General features: G+C 38.0%; 1 protein-coding gene across 2 annotated transcripts in view; it reads right to left on the bottom strand.

Moving 5' to 3' along the window:
* SLC6A11 (solute carrier family 6 member 11) overlaps positions 1-25259 on the bottom strand; it is a 124813-nt gene extending 99554 nt beyond the window's left edge. The window contains exons 1-2 of one of the 2 annotated variants that reach the window (XM_068695145.1): positions 25022-25259; positions 23610-23649 (exon numbers count right to left, since the gene is read on the bottom strand). The gene's annotated coding sequence lies outside the window, so the exon portion shown is untranslated. The remainder of the gene's footprint in view (positions 1-23609; positions 23650-25021) is intronic. The other variant, XM_068695146.1, reaches the window with a different exon arrangement.
* Between the last annotated feature and the right edge of the window lie 209 nt (positions 25260-25468).

The raw sequence follows: 25468 nt of genomic DNA, 5'->3' as shown, positions 1-25468 counted from the left end.
TAACGTGGTTTGTATTATCTTGAGCTTCCTAAATATGAGCTTTACTGGCAGACAGCACTTGGAGGGAACCTTCAATAGGGAGGCTCATACACAACTTCCAAGAGTTAGAATTCATCTATTCAAACTGAGCAGAGACACTTTCTATGTTGTGTCAGCCACGTGTAATGACTTACCTAACAAAAGCATGTTTTTATTTCTGCTGCTACTTCAGACACAGTAAGAACAGTAAGCAAATAAGTTACTTTTATGAAAAGAGTATCCTCATGTCTCTGGCTATAAACCTTGAGGCACTGTGCTTCTGATTAAGTCAAAGTGAAGTATATTTCTACACATTGACAAAGTGACCACCCTCCAGTAATTCAGCTGCTGTTTGCAGCCAAAGACGTCCACAAGACAGAGATAAGTATAAAAGGTATTGGTTTGTGTGCAGAGAAGAAAATAACTATCCATATAAATGACAGCACTGAAAGAGAAGATCTCTATGGAATGTTATTTTAATGTGACCAAGTGATACCAAATAAAAGCAATGCCAAAAAGCAACCTTAGAAGAATTAGGTATTTTAAAACATAACACCACTAGTGCCTTACCAAGGGCAGGAGCTATCCACTCATTCTTCCAGATTAGAAACTGAACTTGTAGTCTTCGTGCAGCTATGCCAAACTCATGCTTCCTGAGGGATGAACTTAGAAAAGGAACGAACTTTGAGGAAAGATGGTGCTCAGAATCTCTGAATATATCTTCAACTAAATTAAGCTTTCAGAATTTGTATTAGAACAGGTACTCAATGAGTATTAAAATAAAGGCAGAACTGAATCCAGATCATACATATTCTCTGCAATCATAAAAAAAATCCTTTATCCCAGACATTTTTAATTGCTGTAGAAAAAAAGAAAATAGAGTAAGGAGTTGCTTTGTGCACAGTATGTTGCATATTTATGTGGACAGACTGTTAGGATTTCCCAAGGTCAGGGAACTTGACAATTCTACACTTTAGGTGTTCACTCTGAGTCCAATAGGAAACAGCATCTCCCAACACGTGGGTAGTGGTCCCATTGTATTACTTTTGCATGAACAGTCCATTTGGGCAGGCTTTGCATTAATCCTTGAATTTCGCAAAGTTTAACTTGGCTTTCAGGCCTTAGACTGGGTCTAAGGAAGAGTAATTCAAAAATTATTTTCCAGCTTACAAATGAAAACTTTATCAACAGTTTATCAACAGTTAAAGTGAATAAAAAGAGAAGTATAAATATTTTGCAATCATATATAACTGCATATTTATATTTAAATCTACATGTCTTGCAACATAAATATTTCTTGATGAAAGTGAAATTCCCCTCTTTTAATTCAACAGCTTAATATGCTCATCAATATAACTTTCTTACCCAGAAGAAAAGGACCAACATTCAATCCTGAAAGTGAACTTTTGATTGTTCAGGAAAGCACCTGAAGCATCCCTTACAAAAGCAGTAACCTATACAATACTAATGTGGAGTGAAAGCTGGCAGCAGCACTTAGCACAACGTGCCAGCTGTAGTTTTAAAATAAATCAGAACGGACAACTGCAAGTTATCATAAGAAATGCAGTCATAAAATATGAATGAGGGAGTTGTTTGGTTCAGTTTCAGATCTGAAATAGGAAAAAGTCTCCAGAAGACAAGTCAACCCTTAATGAAGTTTATTTACTGTTCTCTGTTATGCAAAATATTGAGAAATATGTATGACAAGTTACCTCAAAAATTCTATTCAACTCAATCACGTTTTTTCTATCTTTAAAAAGCATAACATCAATAAATGCCTTACAAATTTTATAAAGAGGTCCCTTATTTTCAAAATGTTCCCTTTATCAAATGAAACGTCTTTATGGTTAAAGTTACATGTTAGAAAAACAAAGCAGTTGAGTGAAAAATTTTGATCAGGTCTTATGAAATATATCCAATAATACTCACTGTTTATTTATATATTAGCACTAAGTGTTTAAATATCTAGCGTTTTAGAGAAATTATTGTATGCTAAGTTCTTCTCGCAGGCCTAACATACTCATATAGATACAGTTGCTTTAACTGCTCTATCACAAATTATGTGCAACAACTCTGACTAACTCAGCAAACGATCCTTTCTTCAGCTGTCTGCTGGCACATAACTAATTAACAATTAATTATCTTCAACGAGATTCCTGCAGAGCAGGTGATGTGATACTGCAGATGCTTCAACTAAATTTCATTTCTATGCACAACTACTGAAAAGTACCTAGACATCTTGCTGCTTTGCTTTTTATCATTTTATTTTTAATCAGAAAATTATTCCTTTTAAGTATTGTTACATTAAAAAAAAAAAAGGTAAAGTACTGATGAAACTCCTCTTACTAAAATACTTTCCTTACAGCTGTGAAGAATCAGCTGTTATTGACATCAGACCAACACCTGTAGATTTATATTCTGTGACTCAATCAAAACGGAACTTCTCTCAAACAGCAGAAAAAAACAAGTTGTTGTAAAATCTCACCCCATTACGCCCAAACCCAGCAACATCTTGGTGTTTTAAAAGACCATAAATAATATTCAAGTTCTGTGATAGCTACTTACTAAAAAGCACAGTTGTGTGACAGATGTGGTGTGTGGACGTTGTCTTCCACAGCTAAAAGAGGGAGACTGTCTGGAAAAGTAAATGAAGATACAAAGGCATAATGAGACATTGCCATGAGTATCAGATTATACATGATTTTGTATCTGTTGTACAACAAAGAAAATCAATGATGAAAGAACTTCACAGCAAACAAGCATATATCACATTTACCCAAACAAATCTATGAGTATCTGAAGGAATGAGTAACAGCAGGTACAGATTCCTAATTTGCTGGCACAGTTTTCAGATGCCTGATAGTGATGGGTATGGTGGGAGGACAAGAGATGTGTACAAATTTTTATTGCACCTTTTTAGAAATGGATAGCATCTATTTGGGTTTTATGATTCAGGCAAAGAAAGCCAAATAGGCATATTCTCACAAGTGGGAAAAAGCTTCCCAAAAAATTAAGAAAGTCATGAGTGTTATTTTAACATGAGATTTAAAGCAGAGACATGAAAAATATTATTCAAATGGTTCAGAATATTTCTAATAGTTCCTGCTCCATCTCATCCTCTATTCCTATCCCATCCACAAGAAAGCTGGAACTGATCTTAGACTGCTTGACTACATTGAAAAGAGAATCTTAAAACACCTGTCACAAATTCTTTCCCAGATGTCTGACTCTGTGTAGCATCATACTACTGAAAGTACTGAGCCATGGAAAAATAAATATATGAGAGAAGAAGAAATTTTGCACAGTCATTTTGAGTGTAACTTGTACCAAAGGCTTATGTTGGAACTTCTTAACATCCTAGTGTTTACAGGGCAAGTTATAGGCAACACATCATGCAGTGAGAAGGATCCATTTGATAGTCTGAGACACAATTCTCTTGGTTTCAGGACAGGAGGAAGAATGAGAAAAATTTGGCTTTCTCTTTACTATCTGTAATAGTCATGGCCTTTTCTAGGTCAGGGTAGCAAGGTAAATGTTAGAATTAAATATGGAATAATTTATATATATATAATAACTTATTAAATGCAGGAAATCTTTGCAGATGAGGAAGTTGGGGAATGGTAGACCTTTGGTATAAGAAATATATTTTAAAAAGGTTAAAAGTTTGAAATTTCACCTGACACAAAGGACTAATGCCTTGCTAGTTTGCAACTCGCCCTGGATTGTAAATTTTCAGAACTACAAGTGTTTTCACTCAACACAATGACAGAGCAGTAAAATCTACAGTTTGACATGTTTGTTATGCTCTGCTACAAAGTCATACAAGACATCAGACGCTCAGCCAGGCACAGGATAAACATTTCCCTTCTTACTTGTAGTGAGATGTAGATGAGGCCTACATTGATTTTTTATTTATTTATTTATTTATTTATTTTTTTTTTTTTTTTACTCAGAAACAGTTATTTCCAAAGCTTTACTATTTGTAAGAAAACAATGGAGAACACTGATGCTTGCAAATTGCTAATTTATTACTAGATGTTAAGGGCTCTTTACTGGCTGGAAGGGAAATTTACAGTTGCTTTTTAAATCAGTTGAAGTTTTTGTCAAGCTTAACTGGTCTCCAAGGTTAGACAGAGATAGCAGTTTTGGATGCTGCTATAATTATAGTTCATAATGCTAACTCAGGCTAACCTGGAAGCAATAAAAAACACTATATTACTTGGATGATACTCAGCTGAGATTAATTTAATGCTTAGTCAAATGGGTAGAAGCAGGTCACAGAAAAATCTCAGAATACTCTAATATCAAATAAAGTTAGCAAAATTGAAGTCAAAAGAAACAATAATAGTGACCACTGCAATTATAGTAGCAGAGGCTAAGATGATATAGCTCTGTATCACAAGACATTGAGGCTAGAGGCTTTGTGACTCTACTGCATTTGTCTTTCCCAAAAATGTAGTAACGTTCTCCGTTCTTTGCTAACACTACAGTGTTTCAGAATGAGGTTGCTCTGGGGATCTGTCTTCTTTGAAAAGAGATTTTTTTTTTGTTTATTTTTTTTCAAATCCAGAAGGCAGTCAATGGAAATACTGAGCCATACTGAAAATCTGCAGAAAGATCTCCTTTGAGGACTGCATGATGAAGAGGCCATGTGGTGACCTTGACAGATACAGGTGTTGCCACTATGCAGTAACTAGATCCTTTCATGGATCAAAATCCCAAAGTATTTGTCAGGAACTTGTCTCTTTCCTTCCCCACTAAAATAACTTCGCAGCATACTGTCAAAAAAAAAAAAAAAAAAGTAGATATTGTTACCTCCAAATGCGCAGACCAGGAGCCATCTAAAAGTAAATTCTATAGCAGCTCACCATAAAGCATTGCCATTGTGCCTTCAGCCTGTTCAAGGATTTCTTTTTCCTCTATTCTGCAAGTGTCACTGAGCACCAGGACACAAAACATGTTATATACACCCACAACACAAGCCCAAAAGTTAACAGATCTAGTCATATCAACTTCAAGTCTATATTGGATGTAAGTGGTAGTGCAATGGAAAAGTAGATAAGAGTCTGTTCGGATAAGACTGGAGTGTATCCCTAGCTTAGAAATGCATACAGTTAGTGTTTTTTAATATAAGAAGCAGTTGGTAAAATCGATGCTATGAAAGTAAATTATTTGTCTCATGTTGCCTTTACCAAGAATTCAGGTGCATTGGCAGTAGTGCAAAGTTAAATTGAAGGAAAAAAATATTTGAAAGCCGGGGAACTCTAAAGTTTTTAGTTTAAAATCTAAGTTTTCAGTGGGAGTAGAACAAGCTATGTACACGTTGCACATCTTGTGTTAATAATTTATGAGAGTAACATATGAGAGTTTCTTTCTTCACAAGGAAAGAAGGAATGAAAATGTTATGTATATGATTTATAGATATGTTAATTTCTATTACTGGAGAAAAAATACTTCGTTATAGTTGAGACTCCTTTTAGTAAAGTTAAGTATGTGAAAAGTACACAGGTTCTTTGACTATATTAAGTGCTCAGTTCCTGCACTTCCATATTATATATACTCACAACTTAGTCATTTACAACAGATGTTGCATGTTTTGCTGCCTTTGTCTTCAGCTTGAAGATATCCCAGATGTTGCTTTTGTTCCAACAGAAAGTAAAAACTCTTAAATAGGATGTTTACAGAATATTCCATCTTGTCCAAGGCCGAAGACCTTTCATTATTACCCCTAATATGTATGGACATAATAGAAAGAAAGGTTTTAATTCAGCAAGATATTTCTTTTGAGGTTTGTCTTTAAAATAAGCACTAAGATAATTACAGCAGTTGGCTGTTAGTGCTAGTAATTTCAGGTCCTTGTTTAGCAGTGATAAGAATGTATTAAATTTCAGATGCCTGTGTTAAATGGATTTTCAAATTTAAATGTTAAATTGTATGTTAAGCCTTTTTCAGCTTATTAAGTTTACCAGTTCAGTCCTGGATATGGCAAGAGCCTTGAACAAGGAACAGAGCATTGTTTTCCTTTCCTTTCCTTTCCCTTTCCTACAGCTGAGCTGGTCAATTCGTTGAGATTGAGTGATGATTCTCCCTACTTTCGATAAAGAGAAAACTTCTGAGAATTCGGATTTTCATACAGGCAGAGATAGTTTCCAAAACTGACTCCCTTCTACTGTGTGACTACATAGCTCAGAGTAATAATGTATGCTTATTTGCTGAATGGTCAATAAATACACATTACAGTCTGAAGCTAAAAAGCAGGGATTTGGTGAATTGTAACACAGATCACTGTATACCAAGAGCTTCTATAGGCCAAGAATCACATTGGGCTTTTTGCATTTACCTTGCAACACTGTGATTGTGTCACAGCATATTAACCAGTGAAAAGGCTGTGACATCCTCCAGATAGACATTCTTATTTAATTTTGTGTTGATTGTTACATGAGAGTGTCTGTACTGCTCTGATGTATACATGTTTTTTGGTTGATTTTTTTTTTTTTTAAAAAGACAGTGGCTCCACCTGATTTCTCAAATTATTTGCTTCAGTGCTACTTTGCTAACAGCATCCTGGAGTTCTAAGTCTTTTATGTTTGCAAATCAGAATCCTGGCCAGACAGAAAACAACCCATCTATGAGTCCGTTTGATTAAAACAAAATTTGGCGGCTGCCTAATGGCTTGCTCAGGAAGCATTTGGGTTGCATTAAAATGAAGAGGCCAAAGAAAGTTTCTGAGCTGCATTCAAAATCTGATGTGAAAGGTCAAAATGCCATAGTGAATGGCACCTAATCTGTATAATGCCAGAGCAAAAGCTTTCAGGAACTCTTTTTACCATCTTCAGAATTTACCATCTTACTTTATACCTGCTTCAGCTAGGAATAAATTAGTTTTGTATTAGCACAAATTAGCATTCAAGAAAAATTCTTTGAAGAAGTGTGGGTAGCTAAATGAAATCAAAACCAAAAATGTAACACACACTTTAGTTCTGTGGTTCATATTATTTTTCTATAGATGTCTTCCTCAATCAAAATTATTGTTTTGTGAGACTTGAACATGTTATCATCAACTTTTATTGTGGAGGTTAAAATATCTGAATATCTAAATCTGCTATTTCCATTGGACAAAACATTTTTGTATTCTAATTCTTGACAGAAAGTTAATTCTCACTCTGATTTTACAACTACAAATGAATTAAAATAATTAACGGCAGTGCTAGACTTCTCAAATTTTGTGAAGAATGAAAAATATTTAAATCCACTTGTGCTTCAAGTTCTGACTAAATTTGGAAGTGTGGATTTTTAGAAGCAGATGTTTTTAATACATCTTACAAGTATGTTAATATTAAATCTTCCCCCATCCCACCCTCAAAAAAAAAATAAAGGGGGGAGGTCTCAGAGTGTATTCTACTTTTGCTTAGTATCTCTGTATTGCCTCTTACATTTTCAGTCCCTGTAATATTGTCAAGATGCCCTTTTTCAAAGGATTCCTCAGGTCATCACATCCACCCCTCCCAAAAAGCTGTGAAAAGAGGTGAATGCAAAGGACCTCCATGCTCCTGTACTGCAGGGAGAATATAATGCAGGTTGTTTTATTTAAGGATTTGGGTAGTTTTGTTTCTTTTTATATTAAGAAAATGACCAACCTATGGGAGAGAAAATGCTTATATGTCCAGAATCACACTACAGAAGTCAGATATTGATGCAATCTGAATTACTTTTTTCAGAATATCTCCAGAGCATCTCCTGATCAAATTTCCCTTCAAGAAAAATAGTCGTCCATCCTTTCGCACTGATGCACCCCATTGCTTTGTTTTTTTTTTTATGGAAAAACTAGTACCTGCAAATTCCATCTCAGTTCTGAATTCACAATACTGAAAATTGAATAGCAATAAGACATAAAGGCCATCTAAAAATAAGCCCAGAACATCAGTGAACTTCAGGCTCTACTGACATAAAAAGTCAACTAAGTTTCCCAAATGATTGTTTTGTGGGGTTTTAATTATTATTAAACATCAATAAATTTTTTAACAGCAATAAATTTTAAAAGTTACACAATTAGAACTCGTGTGATAGTTTGCCTTTCTTTCATTTTGAATATTTTATTAATTTTTCACCTAGTTATTTTGCAGCATCAGAATTTTCTTTCAAGTAATATCTTTTATGATTACTCAATTCACTATTTTGAACAAAAACTTTAAATATTAATGAAGTTACATATATTTTAACATCTTTTAAAGCTCATTTTAAGTGGGGACAAAGACTTCCGAAAGAATCATGGTATTTAGATCTTTAAAATGACTGAATTTCAAAAGCCACATGAAATCACCTCTCAAAAATACAGTCCTTTAAAGAGGCATCAATCTGAATACACAAGACTCATGTTTGGCCTAGTGATCTGGCCAGTCAGTTATCAACCCAAACAAGACAGCCAATGCAGAGGAGATTTAGTCATTCCATCTCCAGAAAAAGAGAAAACAAACAAAAAACACACCAGTAATTTTCCAAAATTAACATTTTTTGATTAATTTTATATAAAATGCTAATTTTATATAAAATGTTAAGAGTGGGATCAGGTTAAATCAACTGTAAAAATATTATTTTAAAACGTGTCTAATGTAACGAGTAACATGTAAATTACTATTATTATTAAGTTCATAGGTTCTGCTGTAAAAACTGTCACTGTAAACAGTAGAAATGATAAGTAGCAATCACTAGGTCAGCTGTTTCATGCTGGACATCATCAGTATGGACATCAGTACTTTGCCTTGATTTCAGCTCATGCCAAGTAGGAGCAGAATTTTCTTTTTATTTATTTTATGAAGTTATTCATGTTTTTCATGAGTTATTGACTCATTATTGACTCTATCATCATAATTATATTAACTGAATTCATTGCTGAAGTTAATTTCAAGATTAAGTGCAAGAACCTGTTAGTTTGTATACTACTTTTCATATCGGTGTCAAGGCAGTATCATTCCTGTTCAGTGATTTGTATGCATCAGGTTACTAAGGTTAGAAAACACTTGAAGTCTGCTCTAAAACTTTTAGCTTTCATTCTGCCAGATCAAGTTCCAACTGCAGATAGGCTAAAGCCACATCCTGGAGAAATTAAATGAAAGGTTGGGTTTGAAATTCACAATTAGTTAATCCACTTGAGGTTTGTTCATAATTTATTCACAAATACAAAGAATTTCTGCTTTTTGTGGGAGTGGGGAAGGATGTTGCATACAAAGCCTGTGTCTAGACCTGAAGAATTCTGTGGCTGGTGGCTTAAAACGCAACAGTTACTAAATGCTATATGTAAATATTTGCTTATGAAGTATTTCTACAGTTTCCTATACTATTCTACACTATTTCTACAGGTGCTTTCTACAGAACAGGCTTCCTGCTATAGTATATGTACAAGCATCATCAACAAAAATTTACTATTTCCATTATGCCATAAGCTTGGGAGCACTATGCCTAACTGCTGTAAGGAATGATTCACAGAGCTGAGAAATATTTTGGCAGTTAAAAAAGAAACCAAGCCAAACTTGCCTGTTTTCATTACCAACTATGAACTCTGTCCAGATGTGCTGTGATCTAATAAACCTTTCAAGGGAATCTGTACAGACAGTAAATTCTGTCTAAAACAGGCATGCCCCAGTGGCTGAACCTGAGTTTTTATATTGGTCTTTGAATGCTATCAGATACCAAAGTGAAATTCAGATTTAAAAATAAAAAATAAAAATAAAACCTCACCTAGATAGAATTCTGAGTTCATCAAGGACAAACAGCATGTAACAGTAGATGGAGGAGAGAGGCAGCAGCAAGGATGCTCAGGAGAAAGAACTTCCCCACCCACAAACACTCTTTACTTGGGTGAACCAGAAAAAACTCAACACAACTCCCCCATTACCTTTTCCAGAGTCTGGTTAAACCTCCCACTAACTACAGGAGCTTAGAAAATTTATTCTCTGAGTGTTCTTTCAAAGAAGGGTTGAGATCTCTGAATTATAACAAAGTTTTTATGTAGTTTGTTAAGTCCTCTTGTCAAATTGTTGTGTGTTGGCAGAATGGAAAGGTAGACTTGCTTTTAATGTGTGGTTTGCAGCAGTTAAAAGGTATCAGCTATAAAAACAGGTCATACCACTCCTATTTCCTTGAAAACAGCTTGCTGCAATACTAACAGATATTGCAGAGTATCTGGTAATACAGAAGTTACTTGTCACATGCTGCTATTTAACACTGCTCCAGCGATAGACCTTCCTAAGCAGTAGCCTTCCCCCATCTCCCTTCTACACTTGCGCGGTTGCTATTATCTAGAAAATGGGTTTCTCAGCAGGAGGGACATGACAACAAAACAGTCCCTTGGCTCAGCAACCCAATGTTGTCAGAGCTGAATATCTGTCTGGAACAGGACTTGATATTCCTTAAAACAAGTTCATTGACTGTTTGACCTTCTCTACTTCCTAGGAAGATAAAAGTACCAATGCAAACCAAACAATGTTGGACCACCTAGGATGTTGCTACATCCGTTTAGGAACAGAAGTGTGCGTAGAAGCAGAAACCCGCCTACCCTTGCACACTGACCAGGGAGTACATCCCATGCAATGAAACCTACTAAAAGTCATTAACATTCTCAAACACTTTTCTGGTAGGTACACTGCTTCTGAAATGCACTTTGTCTGCTGAGTTACAGTACAGACAGTCCCTTTGCCCAAACATCCCCACCTCCTGCTGAATTCCCAAGCTGACAAGTTGCTTCCATGTTTATCACTTTTACAAGAAAACAGTAATTATTCTGCTTGTGTTTCAGTACAACAAATTTTGTTGATGCTGTTAATAACAGTTTAAACTGAGCCACTACATATGCACGGTTTCCAGTAACTAGAAAACAATAATACCAGATTTTCCACTGCTTTATATTCATAACATCATATTTCAACGTATTTTCAGATTCGGTTATATAATTGATACATGATGAAAAACGTAAAAGAGAAGTTACTCTCACCCTGGCTGCTTTCTTTCATTATTTTTAAGGGCTTTTCTTGAAGGACAATCCTGAATTTATCAAATGCTCCAAAAAATAAATTAAGTAAGGGCCTTTTTCTGCATAAACCTCATGTTTTCTTTGTGTTTGCCAACTTCTTTCCCCAAGATATCACTGTGTGCAGCCTCAGTCCTCCAAGGCTAGAATACATAGTTTCAAACATTTAGTTTTTGGTTTTGGATTTCTTAAAAGCAACTAAGAAAATCTTATCTTATTACCATAGATAAGACCTGTTCTGAATACCCAGACAGCTTTTCCTACTGTAGTCTCTGAAACTGCTGGGCTAGAAAAATAGAAAATGAGTTTTTACTGATAACTAATCCATCATATTTTTCTCTCTTCTGTTCTCACTCAACAATGAAGAGCAAATACTATTTGCTTCATTCTGCACCAGATATGAATGATTGAATATTTATGCAACACCAAAAAAAAAAACACAACAATTATTTAAAATATTTCTTCTGGTATAACCAAAACAAAGTTTTTATACACTTTAGTTCAAATGAGGGCCCTTGGGTCAGTTTGCACACTAATATTAAAGTCATACCACACATTAACTCTTCAGACTTCTTCAGTCTAAAGTCTTTGCTCTATGTATGACAAGTATGCGTTGTGCAAATACTATTGAGAAAAAAAAAAAAAAAAGAAAATATTTTTCATTTTACAATAGCTTCACTATTAATAATTCATTAGTCAACAAGGGAGATATTGATCAATTGACAAGGCATGACTGACCAATGTTATCTACCCGAACTGCTGTAAGGCCTTTGACACAGTCCCACACAACATCCTGAACTCCAAATTGGACAGATGCACATTTGAAGAGTGGACCATTCAGTGGATAGGGAAATGGCTGGATGGCTGTGCCCAGAGGGTGGTGGTCAATGGCTCTGTGTCCAAGTGGAGGCTGGTGATGAGTGGTGTACCTCAGGATCCATCTTGGGACCGCTGCTCTTTAATGTCTTTACTGATAAAAACAGTGTGATCAAGTGCACCCTCAGCAAGATTGCAGATGACACCAAGCCGATTGGTACAGCTGATACAGCAGAAGGAAGGGATGCCATCCAAAGGGACTTGGACAAGCTTGGGAAGTGGGCCCATGCAAATCTAATGAGGTTCAACAAGACCAAATGCAAGGTGCTGCACCTGTGTCAGGGCAATCCCATATATGACAACAGAGCAGGAGAGCAGCCCTGTGGAAAAGTAGCTTGGGGGGTTCTGATGGACAAAAAGCTTGACATGAGTAAGCAGTGCACACTTGAATCCCTGAAAGCCAACTGCATCCTGGGCTGCATCAGCAGAGGAGCAGCCAATAGGGCAAGGGAGGGGACTGTGCCCCTGTGCTCTGCCCATGTGAGGTCCCACTTGGAGTTCTGCATCCAGGTTTGGGGCCCCCAGCACAAAAAGGATGTGGATCTGTTAGAGAAGATCCAGATGAGGGCCATGAAGATGATCAGAGGGCTGGAGCACCTCACTAGGGCAGAGTAGATGGGGACAATCATCTCCCTTGACCTGCTGGCCACTCCTCTTTTAATGCAGCCCAGGATGCAGCTGGCCTTCTAGGCTGCAAGTGTGCACTCCTGACTCATGTTAAGCTTTTCATCCACCAGAACCCCCCAAACCTTCTCTGCAGGGCTGCTCTCAATGAGTTCTTCTTCTAGCTTGTACCCATGTCTGTGATTCCCCCAACCCAGGTACAGCACCCTGTACTTAGACTTGTTGAACCTCATTGGGTTCACATGGGCCCACTTCTCAAGTTTGTCCAGATCCCTTTGGATGGTGTCCCTTCCTTCTGGTGTATCAACTGCACCACTCAGCTTTGTTTCATCTGTAAATCTGCTGAGAGTGCACTTGATCACAGTGTCCATGTTGTTGATGAAGATATTAAACAGTACCAGTTCGAGGACAGACCACTAAGGTACACCACTCATCACTGGCCTCAACTTGGACATAGAGACATTGATCACCACTCTCTGGGGGCAACCTTCAAGCCAACTCCTTATCCACTGAATGGTCTACCCATCAAATCCATCTCCAATTTTGAGACCAGGATCTCATGTGGGACCGTGTCAAAGGCCTTGTAGAAATCCAGGTAAATGATATCAGTCTTCCTTCATCAGGTGATGCAATCATTCCATTGTGGAAAGACACCAGCTTGGTCATGCACAATTTACCCTTGGTGAAGCCATGCTGGCTGTCTTGAATCATCTTTGTCTTGCATGTTCCTCGACATTGCTTCTAGGAAGATCTTTTTCATGATCTTCTCACGTACAGAAGTGAGGCTCACTGGTCTGTAGTACCCTGGGTCCTCCATTCTATCCTTTTAAAAATGGGAGTGATGTTTCCCTTTTTCCAGTCACTGGGGACTTCATCTGACTGCCAGGACTTTTCAAATATGATGGAGAAAGGCTTGGCAAATCCCAAATGTTATCCTGCTAGATAACTTTGATAAATTTTGTTCTTGAATATTTTAATTAATCACAAAATATGTGTTTTTTATAAGCACGTTTAAACTCAATGACATTCTGGTTTATGAGTAAAGACAATGCAGTTCTTTATATCAGAACAGAAAATAGCCAAAATAAACTTCTCAACCATAAAACTGCTAGATAAAAATTGTCAAACGACCAACATTCAAAATTTTTTTTATATATATATATATATATATATATATATATATATATATATATATTCTGAGCATTGTTCATAAATATCATCTTCTTATTGCAGAATTAGGATTTATAGTGTAGTAATCTTTCCTGCTTTACTTTCAGCTGAAGTGTCTTACTTTCATTTGGTTTTCCAAAGAAAGCAAGCTTGTAATTGTTACACAGCAAATATGGTAACCCCCTTTAATACTGGCTAGGTCAAGTGACTACTTTTACTACTACTTTCGTGAAACCCCCACATCAAGCTTTCCAGCCTCTTTCTGACTGAAATGTTACCTAATCTATTGTGAAACAGAAAAACAGGAAGCTAAATGGCAAAAAGTGTACAGGCTATAAATTGAGAACAATAGCACAGACTAAAAGATGTGCAAAAAAAAAAAAAAAAGGATGGGAATGAGAGGTTGGCTGATGTCATTAAAAAGTAGAGCACTGATAAAGTCAGAATCTGTGGTGACCATGACATGTTGGCAGACATACAAGATGAAGATTTAGGAGAAGAAGAGATTCAGTCTGTCAGCATGAGACATTAATGCCAGAGGGGATTTCTAAAGGACTAAATAAACTGGTAAGACCAGTGTTAGAGTCTGCAGCAGAACAAGGATGTCAGCTAGCAGGCATAAGCCTCATGTCCTGTTCTACCAACTGACAGCAGTAGTCTCCAAGGTAATAAACAGCTATCCACACTGTGCAAAGGCCTGATGGAAACAAGTAAGGTTCAGAGAAACCTCAGGGACAGCACACAACAGACTATGTGAGCAGTCAAATTTTTGAGACCAACAAGAAGAGCTCTGAAATGCACGGTCTGAAAAGGGACATTCCTGATCCAACTACAGTGGGTTTGCATATTCAGTGAAGATGCAAGACCAGCAGTAACTATTAAAGTAATCATCATTGAAGATGATTAGTATATGACCAAGTAATTTCATTTGATGCTTCAGAAACCGCTAGCTTCCTCCCGACAAAATACAAAACAGGAAAAAAAATTGTTTCCTGAACTCTTCTAGGACATTTACAATGCTAATTTTGCTGGTGGTGAGCAAGATTTGATGTATATTTTCTTTCTAGATCAAAACATTGGTGGCGCTACTCTCAAGCTCACGTATATTTGAGTAGCTTGACAAGTTGTTACAATACTTAGTTATTGGCTAAATACTAACCAATAACTTTTGGGCTATTATTCTCTAGCCCAAAAGGGCATCAAGCTCATTTCTCCACAGGAGAGTAAGTGACCATTTTTTGTACAATAAAAGTATTTAATCTATTTGTAATTTAATTCCATGGCTACACTTATCTACAAAGTTAAGATGATTTGTGCTTACAGCTGAGTACTATTGTGATTTGTATTTACTTCTGGTAATATTCTTCTGAGTTACCAAAACTCAATTTTACAGCACAACTTCGGATGCACACCAATTCTCATTAATACACACAGATATTTAAATTATATAATACATTCATACATATATATTATTTACACTTACAGGCAGATATAGCATATCTATCTAGCATCTATAGCATCTATCTATCTAGCATAGCTCATATTACTATTAAAACATAGTAACATGGGGAGAATTTGTTCTTTGCTTGAAGAAATGAAATTTGTTCACCCCCCACCCCCCCTCCCAACATGGTTGCATGTAACATCTGCTCAGTGATATTTCACTATGTATTGTGGCTATTAGTACACAGATTTTCCAAGTACCTAGTTGAGAAGATATATCAAAACAAATTGCTTGGACAAATTTAGCTGAGGTGTATTAAACTAGTTGAGCTGTATAGCTTGGATGATGGTTACTTCATGAAATATAGTGATCCTTGGCTGTCTATAATAGAATACAGTCTAGATCTGTGACATCTGTTAAACTGCAGGAGAGACTTTTAATAATTAATTTATAATTTCACATCACCACAGAAATATGTCTAAATTTGGTTACTGGCAACAAAGAAAATGTAATAATCCTCATCATAATGTTCTTTTCAAGTTTTAATTTTCTCTGCCACCAATAACTAGTAGTTGCAATTAGTAGTAGGTCATTGGAAGACAAAAGTGTCTTGTTCTTTTTTCTTTTTCTTCTTCTTCTTCTTTTAAGCAGTATTTAGACACTGATTTGAACAAGTTAAGAAAGTGTAACTTCCTAAGGACAATACCCTATCAGAGATCAACGTTTTGGGGACAAAGGAAAACATATATGAGATTTTGTTCAGCTTCAGACAAACAGTATATCCACTGAATGCTATCATCAGTTTTAACAAAGGAAATCAGGCCACCAGTGATTGCTCTGGAAACCCATGATACTCCATTGTAGTAACATCAGACAATCTATAACAAGAAATAGTAGCCACCACAGAAGTATGGAGGAAAACCACTAGATATTATAAACCAAAACCTACTTAAAATGCTTGCTCAATAGAGGGAACTGACGGTCTCATTTCATACATACTCTTTTGACCATGAATATATTTTCTAATATTCAGCAAGATATTTTACCTGAAGCTTCTGCTGTGAATCCCAAATAATCCTGACCTCAACCTGGGCTTGACTGAGCAGCTTTCTTGTCTGGTATTTTAATTACCTTACAAAATAATAATAAAATAAAAATTAAAAATAATTTAAAACTTCCTATGTTTCCTGACTTTCATTTCTTCTTCTTTTTTTTTTTTTTTTTTCCTGAAACTCATAGGTCTCCTTTTAAATTTTCACTGTCATAGTAACTTTTCAAGGAGTTCAAATTAGGGCTGGTGATGCCCAGAGCAGCCTAATGAGTATTTTGTACACAGGGGACTGAGAAAAGAATACACCAACCCCTGAGTACTACCCAGACTTACACAGATCAATTTATTTACCCACAACATTTTGCAAATTTCATTAATAGATTTTTTGTCTGAGTGTGAGCATTTTGCAAGTCTACCCTCCTTTTCATGCAGATTTCCCCCAGTTCCTAAGGAAGAATTTTGTTGAAGGAAATACACCACAATTATAATAAGTATGCCCTTGAGAGACACATAAATGGTAAAATTTCTTTTCTAGTTTTCTTTTGTATACATATTTGAAAAAAGCAGACATGACACTTTGTAGATGTCCAGATACTTCAAGGTATTTCCGTCATATCTTTAATAATAAGCACTGGTACCCCAAACTACACAATGAATTTTTAGAGGCAAAAACAAGCGATGAAGAACATTGTGCAATTAGAAATTAGACTGCATTAAAATACAGACCAGGTACAGGAATGCTTTCTTTCACACAGTCCTCTGGAACACAAAGAAGTATGCAGCAGTCTTTGAGAAACAATTTCAAGTATAAATATTTAAAGTATACCACTGAGCAGAAGATTTGAAATTAATAAAAGAAGTTATCTATATTAAGAAAATAAACACACCTGGCAGCCTCACTGAGAAGATACACGCATTTGGCACAAAAGAAATTTCCTGCAGTATTCTTTGTAGAATAATCTGACCTTTGGAAGGCTTGGAAAACAAAAGTCACTTTTTTTTTTTTTTTTAAATGAATCTTAGAAACCTTAGGACTTTGAGCAACCTGCCCTAGTGGAAAGTGTCCACTATTGCAGAGGGAACTAGATGGTCTTTAAGGTCCCTTCCAACCCAACCCATTCTGTGATTCTATGAAATCAGGATTCACTGAGACGGGAACTGACAACAGTTGGTGAGGGTACAATCACTAAGACACAGGAATTTCTTTGCCTTGGTTTGAATAACCAGACTCATAACTAACCTCAGTGTTTTAAAACCAGCATTAAGCCTTGATACTTCTCCAGTAATTAGAGAATGTGACTGTGGAAGCTTCATGTTCAGTGGCAAGCTTCTGTTACCCCAGTTACTATAAATATCCAAAGATACTGTCTAGAACAAATAAAAATTAAAAGACTAGATACAATTAAAAAAAAATCCATTCAGTGCTCAAAATAGACAATGCTAATAAGCTTCATAACTTCTACACTTTTATTCCCAGACCAGTCAATTGTTTGTTTTATAGAAGTGACAGGTAGGAAGTAATCTATGCTTATATTAACTGTGCTCTTTTCATTATAAATTGAGCCACACAGTTCACAGACACCTGTTATAAGGTTAAATCCCTTGAAGGAAAGGGTCTGAAGCTAAACAGTGATGTCTTTCTTTTTTATGAAGTTACAGCTACATTAATCTTTATCCATTTTTCTTCCCTGCATCTCTTCTTTTGTAGAAAGAAGAAATGGTGTAGCTTTACAGAGACTCAGTACATCATTTTGCTACATTTTAGAGTTAGGTCTTGAAAAGGAAAATAAAAAAAGCTAGCTACCTGATGTGTAGTTATTTTTAGAAGCTGAACATATCACCAGAAAAGTCTGTTCTGCATTCCCTGAGCCAAGACGATATGTCACTCTCAGACTGGATGCATTTCTGAAGCCTGCGGGCAAGAATCCACTAGTGACGGTGCATATCAGCACTGAAACTGAACAGGAGGGCTGTAGCAGAAACTACAAAATGCCTACAGGGAGCCAGAAAACACACTGAAGAAAGAAAAATAAATGTTGAAATGGACTTCTTTATAATTGTTCCTCTCCTTGCCAAGAAAAGCAGGATAGGAATAAGCTACTATCCAGATCACTGGGATAAAAGCAGAGAAGATTAACTTGGCTTATTACAGAAACAGAAGCCTAAACACAGTTTGCCCTCTTAGCAGGAAGACAAGTAATCATCCAGAGGATAGGTGGTCAGTATCATTGAAAACGTATTAAATAAAAAGAAGTGAACTCTCAACTGCTGGAGGACCTTGCATTCACATTATAAGTCAGGCACTCAGAAAGGTGTCCAGTGTGCAATTTAAATCTTGGTTCCACGAGGAGAAAAACTACTTCAAGGACAGCAACGATGCATTCGAATACTCCCAACAAGACACCAAGTAGAGTCTCTGCCTAAATTTGCACCTCATGCCCCACCACACCCCCACTGTGTTCATACACAATGAATTGCTGATGTAGATGCACCCAGCTTTTTGAAGGTCCCAGAGGAGGTTTACGTCCCTCCCTCATCCTCACGACTTTGCTTTGGACCTCACTCCTGTAAGGAACAAAACTTTTCCTTCTGTTGGAACCTCCCAGACTCAGGATTCGCTGCACAGCCCCAGCACTCCAGATGGGGTACATAGTTTTGGAGAATCATCTCCCTCTCACAGCTGAAGCCCAGCTTGATACAGAGTGTAGTGGATGAGGCTACGTGAATATTCATCCTATGCTGCTGCCTCTAAACAGCAAACTGGGAAAAAACACATTAAAGTTGTATCATTTGTTATGAGATGAAAAGAATGAACCTTATTTAGCATAAAATATTGATACTGAGCAAAATTAACCATCACACAGATAGAGCTGAAGATAAATTGTTCAACTGGCTGTTCTATCCATAATATGGTTACTGGATGGAGTGGGTGTGCAGGTAGTGTTTTCCTCTATCCATTCAGTGGTGAGGAGGGATACTGAGCAGACCTGGAAGGCCCAGCTGATCAATAGATGGCTGAGAGGCTGGTGCCATAGCAGGAATTTTGTTTGTTTTTTGATTATGAGGAAGCTTACTCAGCACCTGGCCTGGTGGTTGCTGATGGATTCCACCTGTCTCAAAGGGTGAAAAGGGGGAAACGGCCCTTGTGTGCTCTAAGATGAACTGGCGAGGAAGAATGGTGTGGTTGAACAGGGAACTTTTACTGTTTGTCCGGGAGAAGAGAATTTATGACCAGTGGAAGAAGGGGCAGGTAAGTCAGGCAGAGTACAAGGAAGTTGCCAGCATATGAAGAGGAAAAAAAATCAGGCAGGCCAAAGCTCAACCTGGCCACTAAAGTTAAGGATAAGAAAAAATGTTTTTATAAATATATTAACAGCAAGAGGAGGGCCAAAGAGAATCTCCATTCTTTGCTGGGTGCATGGGGGAATATGACTACTAAGAATAAGGAAAAGGCTGAGGTTCTTAATGCCTTGTTTGCATCTGCCTTTACTAGCCACACCACTTATCCTCAGGGTACTCAGCCTCCTGAGCTGGAAGTCTGGGGCAGGCAGCAGCAGAACTCCCCCACAGTTCCAGTGGAAACAGAGACCTGATGCTCCACCTGGGCTGTCACAAGTCCATAGGGCCAGATGGGTCCACCCAAGGGTGCTGAGGGAGCTGGTGGATGTGATTGCTGGGCCACTTTCCATCATCTATCAGCAGTCATGCTCATCTGGAGAGATCCTGGATGACTGGAGACTTGCTAACGTGACACCCACCTATCAGAAGGACAGTAAGGAGGACCCGGGGAACTACAGGCCTGTCAGCCTAGCCTCAGTGCCAGGAAAGTTGATGGAACAGGTCATCTGGATGCAATCACACAGTATATGTGGGACAGCTGGGGGATCAGGCCCAGTCACCATGGGTTCATGAAAGGCAAGACCTGCCTGACCAACCTCATCTCCTACTGTGACCAGATGACCCACTTGGTGGATGAGGGAAAGGCTGTTGGTGTAGTCTGCCTAGACTTCAGCAAGGCCTTAGACACAGTCTCCCCCAGCATTCTCCTGGCAGCCCATGGCTTCGACAGGTACACACTCGGTGCTGGGTTAAAAACTGGCTGCATGGCTGGGCCCTGAGAGTGATGGTGAACAGAGTGAAATCCCGCTGGCAACCGGTCACCAGTGGTGTTCCCCAGGGGTTGGTGTTGGGGCCCATCCTCTTTAATATCTTTATTAATGATTTGGATGAGGGAATTGAGTGCACCCTCAGTAACTTTGCAGAGAACACCAAACTGGGGGGAAGTGTCTATCTGCCAGAGGGTGGGAAGGCCCCACAGAGGGACCTGGACAGGATGGGTCGATGAGCAGAGAGCAATGGGATGAGGTTCAACACAGCCAAGTGCCAGGTCCTGCACTTTAGCCACAACAACCCCACGCAGTGCTACAGGCTTGGGGCAGGGTGGCTGGAAAGCTGTGCAGAGGAAAAGGCTCTGGGGTGCTGGTTGATGCTCACTTGGACATGAGCCAGCAGTGTGCCCAGGTGGCCAAGAAGGCCAATGGCATCCTGGCTTGTATCACGAATAGTGTGGTCAGCAGGAGCAAGGAGGTGATCATGCCCCTGTACTTTGCTCTGGTGAGGCTGCACCTTGAGTGTTGTGTTCAGCTTTGGGCCCCTCAATATAAGAACGACATTGAGGCCCTGGAGCCTGTCTAGAGAAGAGCTATGAAGCTGGTGAGGGGCCTGGAACACAATCCCTGTGAGGAGCAGCTGAGGGAACTGGGGGTGTTTAGTCTGGAGAAGAGGAGGCTCAGGGGAGATCTTACTGCTCTCTTAAATGACCTAAAAGGAAGTAGTGGGGAGCTGGAGGTCAGTCTCTTCCCACAGAGAACTAGTGATAGGACTAGAGGGAATGGCATCAAGTTGTGCCAGAGGAGGTTCAGTTTAGAATTTAGGAGAAATTTCTTCTCAGAAAAAGTAGTCAGACATTGGAACAGATTGCCTAGGGAAGTGGTGGCATCCTGTGGTTGTCTTGTCCACCCCCACTCCACTAAGCTAACAGAGAGCCACCTACAGCTGGCTTCCCAGGTCTGTGCCCAGACAGCTTTGAAATATCTCCAAGAAACGTTACACTAAATTGCCATTGAGTGGCATTCCAACTCAAAAACAACCATTCCTTTTTTTCAGGCCTTGTATTTAAAGCATCTTCAGTATCAATGAAGCACAAGATGGGAGGCTAGCTACCACCTCCTCCATGCCATAAAACCACATGAAATAAAAATAAAATTGCCAAATACATGCAAGTAAGAACTGAAGTTTTGTTATCATATTGAAATTCAGCTTCAGCAATACATTTTGAATTGTTCATTCCACCTGTACTAAATTACCTGTTTCTAAAGAGTACAATAGATTTTCTAAACACAGAAAGCATTAACATGGACTGAAGCTAAATTGTACTTATAATATATAGTTGTATTATAGATCTATTGTTAGAAATATATACATAAACTGATAAATATAATGACATATCAGTATGTCACAGTATTAGTATTATTATCGAATGATAAAGAACCAACCTCACCAAAAAAAAAAAAATGCTGTCAGAGAGTATGAGTGAGACTTGATATGATTTCTTATATACAAACGGTCAAAAGTCCCAAAGATTAACTTGCCTGATTCTTTTAAAAAGGGAATTGTATGTGAGTTAAATAGAATCAAACCAGCAAGGAAAGAAAACATAATTAGAAAAATATGAGCAAATACAGGATTTGAATGCATTTCATCGCACTTCCAGTACAGTGGCAGGAAGGACACAACCAAAATAAATACATAAAATAAAGCCACCATGAAAAAGTCTCTCCACATCAACTGAAATTTAGGATGCTGTCAACACAACTCCTTGATCAAGAATTTTCAAGTCAGTGTGTCCAGTAAACTTAACCCAGGAGTCTTAAAGGAGCTAACAAAAGCACTTTCCAAACTTTTCATGCAGATTTTCAGTAACTCCAAAGGACACAAAAGTTCTAGATGTGTGGAGAAAAAAATATATTCATGTTTTTTTGAAGGAGAAATGGAGAGCAACTCTAGAAACAGTAGCCAGGAATCATTCCCAGTCAATATAAGCAAGCAGCTCCTACTAGAACCCAATGTAATAGAATTACAGAATGCAAAACCAAAGAAAATGGAAACCTCAAAACAAACATTATCTTTTATGATCTTACAAGTTTTGTTAACTTTAGAAATACCTTAATGCAGTGTATTAGTGAGGTAAAAACTCTGCAGACTTTATATTGGGTCACACTTAAGGATCCCCATCTGTGTTCATAGTTTTATGTCCTATTACTTTACTCCCATAAATAGAAACGATACCCACATCACTCCTGACTGAAGCAGACCCATCAGATTTCTTTATTTCTGCCCCCAACCAAGCTTCTACTTCCTCATAAAATTCAGAGTCTGCGTCAATGATTATAGCCTCTATCATTGGTTTCTCAGCTCTTGCCATTGCTGTACTGATAACTTCAGCAGTTCTCATTTAATAAATACAGCCTAGATTTTATTTAAAATTTTGCTTTGATCACTGCAATCATCTATCTTATCATGGCTGAGTCTGCCATGTTTCCAGTACTACATTCCTATATCCTCAATGCCTGAATTTTATTTTATTTTTCCATGTCTAAGTCTGAATTATTTAAGCTTTCCCAAATGTTGTCTTTATTTCTTTTCTTCAAGTTTATAGCATATGCTTAATTAATGAGTCTATTAATTTCTGTTTCTGATTGAGACTGTTTTAAGTGTAATTACTTCCTACAGTTTATGCACCGACAGGTTTGTCTTGATACTGGCAGCCATTTACCTCACAGATTGAGACCTGTCTTTGAGTCATGTAAAGTTACACACACACAGGTGTGTAGCTCTGTGTATTACATTCTATCCTTTGCTCTTAGATTTTTTTTCACAAAACTTAGAAAAGCATAGCATTTTAGCTTTTTATCTCAAGGTTAGATTTGCTTGAATTTAGTAAAGCTATTGACAAAATGGTTGACAGGCAGACACACACCTGACACGATGTTACAAACCTATTCTCCTTTGGAAACCAGACTGGAAAACAACCAAAATCATAATGCCTGTCAGCAGCAGTTGCTGAGTCACTGCAACTATCTGTAGTATGCTGTCTGCAAGACAAGTATACCAAAGATCAGGAAAAAAAAATCTGACTGCCCTCCAAATTAGGATAGTTCACTTTGTGCACTGAGAAGAGTACTTCACCTTGCTTAGCTCTCACTCCATGTTAGTTGTTTATGCACAGCACAGTTGCCAGCACACCGAAGAAACTGAAAATGAACGATCGTATCACTATACTCCCAAACACCAGTAGGTTTTGTCATGTGACTGAGATGTTTAGATTTCAGTCAATGACTTACCGTGCAGCCTTGCTGGAGAGGATCATCTCCTGTTTTACACCTAACAAGAGAAGGCCAAACCACTTGTCAGAGGCACTGCAAATTGTTAAGTGATCAGTCTCAAATTCTAAAAATCTTATGAAGAACAGAAGATTTCTCTCACAAAAATTGAGGCAGTCCTTGCCACCACTTATGTCAGAAGTAGAATTCCAGTGAACATGCTTAGAAATCTACATATTGAATTTAGCAAGAAGTTCAAGTATTATTTAAAACTACTCTAAAAATGGAAGAATTTGTTAACCCTATTTATACATGCAGTGAAAACCTCAGTGGGTCTGACTAGAAGAGGCTGATTTTACCTGAACTTCATAGTATGAAATGTCTAGAATTGCCCCTCAGTCCTTTCTTTGACATTCACAATGGGTTATCAGCCCAGGAGATTCAGCATTTTGAGTTTTAATGCTTGAGAAAGTGATGACCCATTATTTATCTAGTCAGACTAGGATCTTTGTTTAGTTCTGATGAATTACATAATAACTATAATTAAATGTTGAGGATGTTTCATAGACAAGAAAACACAGGCAGAAGCTTTTGTGTAGCCGTAAGTACTGATAATTCAGTATCATCCATTCTTCCCTTTATTTTGCAAAGCTGCACACAGAATACCAATCAAAATACCCAAATTAACCACCATAGGACCTAGTCCTCCTCTTTAGGCCAGCTGCCCTAATTTGACTCCTCTCTTAGTGCATCTCGACTAACAGAACCAACCTAAATGAGGCCTTCAATTGCCTTTTTTAAGCTGATTTAAGTCAGAAGCTAGTTTACCTAATTCATAAAAATTAGGTATGCTAATTATTACAAATGTACCTGAACAGCTGCTTGCCAAACATAGAAATGGGCAGAGTCTCAAAAGATCGTACTTTCTCCACTCCCACTTGCATACTAACATGCGTTTCCCCCCCAGCACTCATCAAGTGAGCCACCCTGAGGTAAGATTCAAGCTTAGTCCTGCTATAAGGTGAGCTCAGCAGCTTGGCCACCACATGCTGCCCAGATCAGCTACAGCAAACTAAATATTGAACAAACAAAAGCTCATATTTGCTATATTCTGAGGTGTAAAAGGCGCAGCAGCAGAGGCATTGCGCCGCTGCAGGGGCTGGGCCGCAGCTGCCCTCAGGTGGGGTCTGGAACCTTCTGCGAGAAGCCAAGGGCCACCACAGCAGGGCTCTGGGGGCTGCTGCTGGGAAACTGAGAAAGCTAGGGAAAAAAAGCAAATTTGGAGGAAAACACTGTTCAGGGATAGGTTGTTTAAAAAAAAAAATAGACAAAAAGAAGTCAGGTTATACAAAAGCATACGAGGGAAAACAGTCACCTGGGTTCTCTGGGTGCTAGAGGGAAGACTCCTCCTGTCACTAGCTGCAACACTTTACCTGGTAGCATCCGGAATGTAGGTTTGGGAAGCAGAATATTGCTCTGTGACTGGCATATACTTTCCTTGTGGAAGAGTTTCCCGTTAAATCCCTCCGTCCATTTTTTTTCTTGATGTCTTGTTTTCTGCAAAGTCTCTCTCTTCCAGGATAGCTGGTGGGGTCTTTTTCTGCAGTGGTCTGAGGCTAGGAAAAGAGAGATTGAAGGCAACAACTCTCCTTTTAACTTCTCATTGCTTTGGCTTTTAAGGACATGTGTTGTCAATTAAAGATAAGGAGTTGGCCATGTGCTTCCACCAATGGTTCCCTCTGTGCACCATTATAAGGACTTTGATTATAATTACACCAGTTGATCTAAGGAGTAGTGGGGAAAGGGAGGAAGGGTTGGTGGTTTTTTGTTTAGTTTCCCCCAAAGCCCTGATGTGCAAAGTTCAGTAGTCTTTGACAGTT

The sequence above is a fragment of the Anas acuta genome, chromosome 11, assembly GCF_963932015.1.
Source record: "Anas acuta chromosome 11, bAnaAcu1.1, whole genome shotgun sequence".
Classification (NCBI taxonomy): Eukaryota; Metazoa; Chordata; class Aves; order Anseriformes; family Anatidae; genus Anas; species Anas acuta.
Note: the sequence above shows the minus strand (reverse complement) of the source record. Positions and strands in the feature narration are given on the sequence as shown.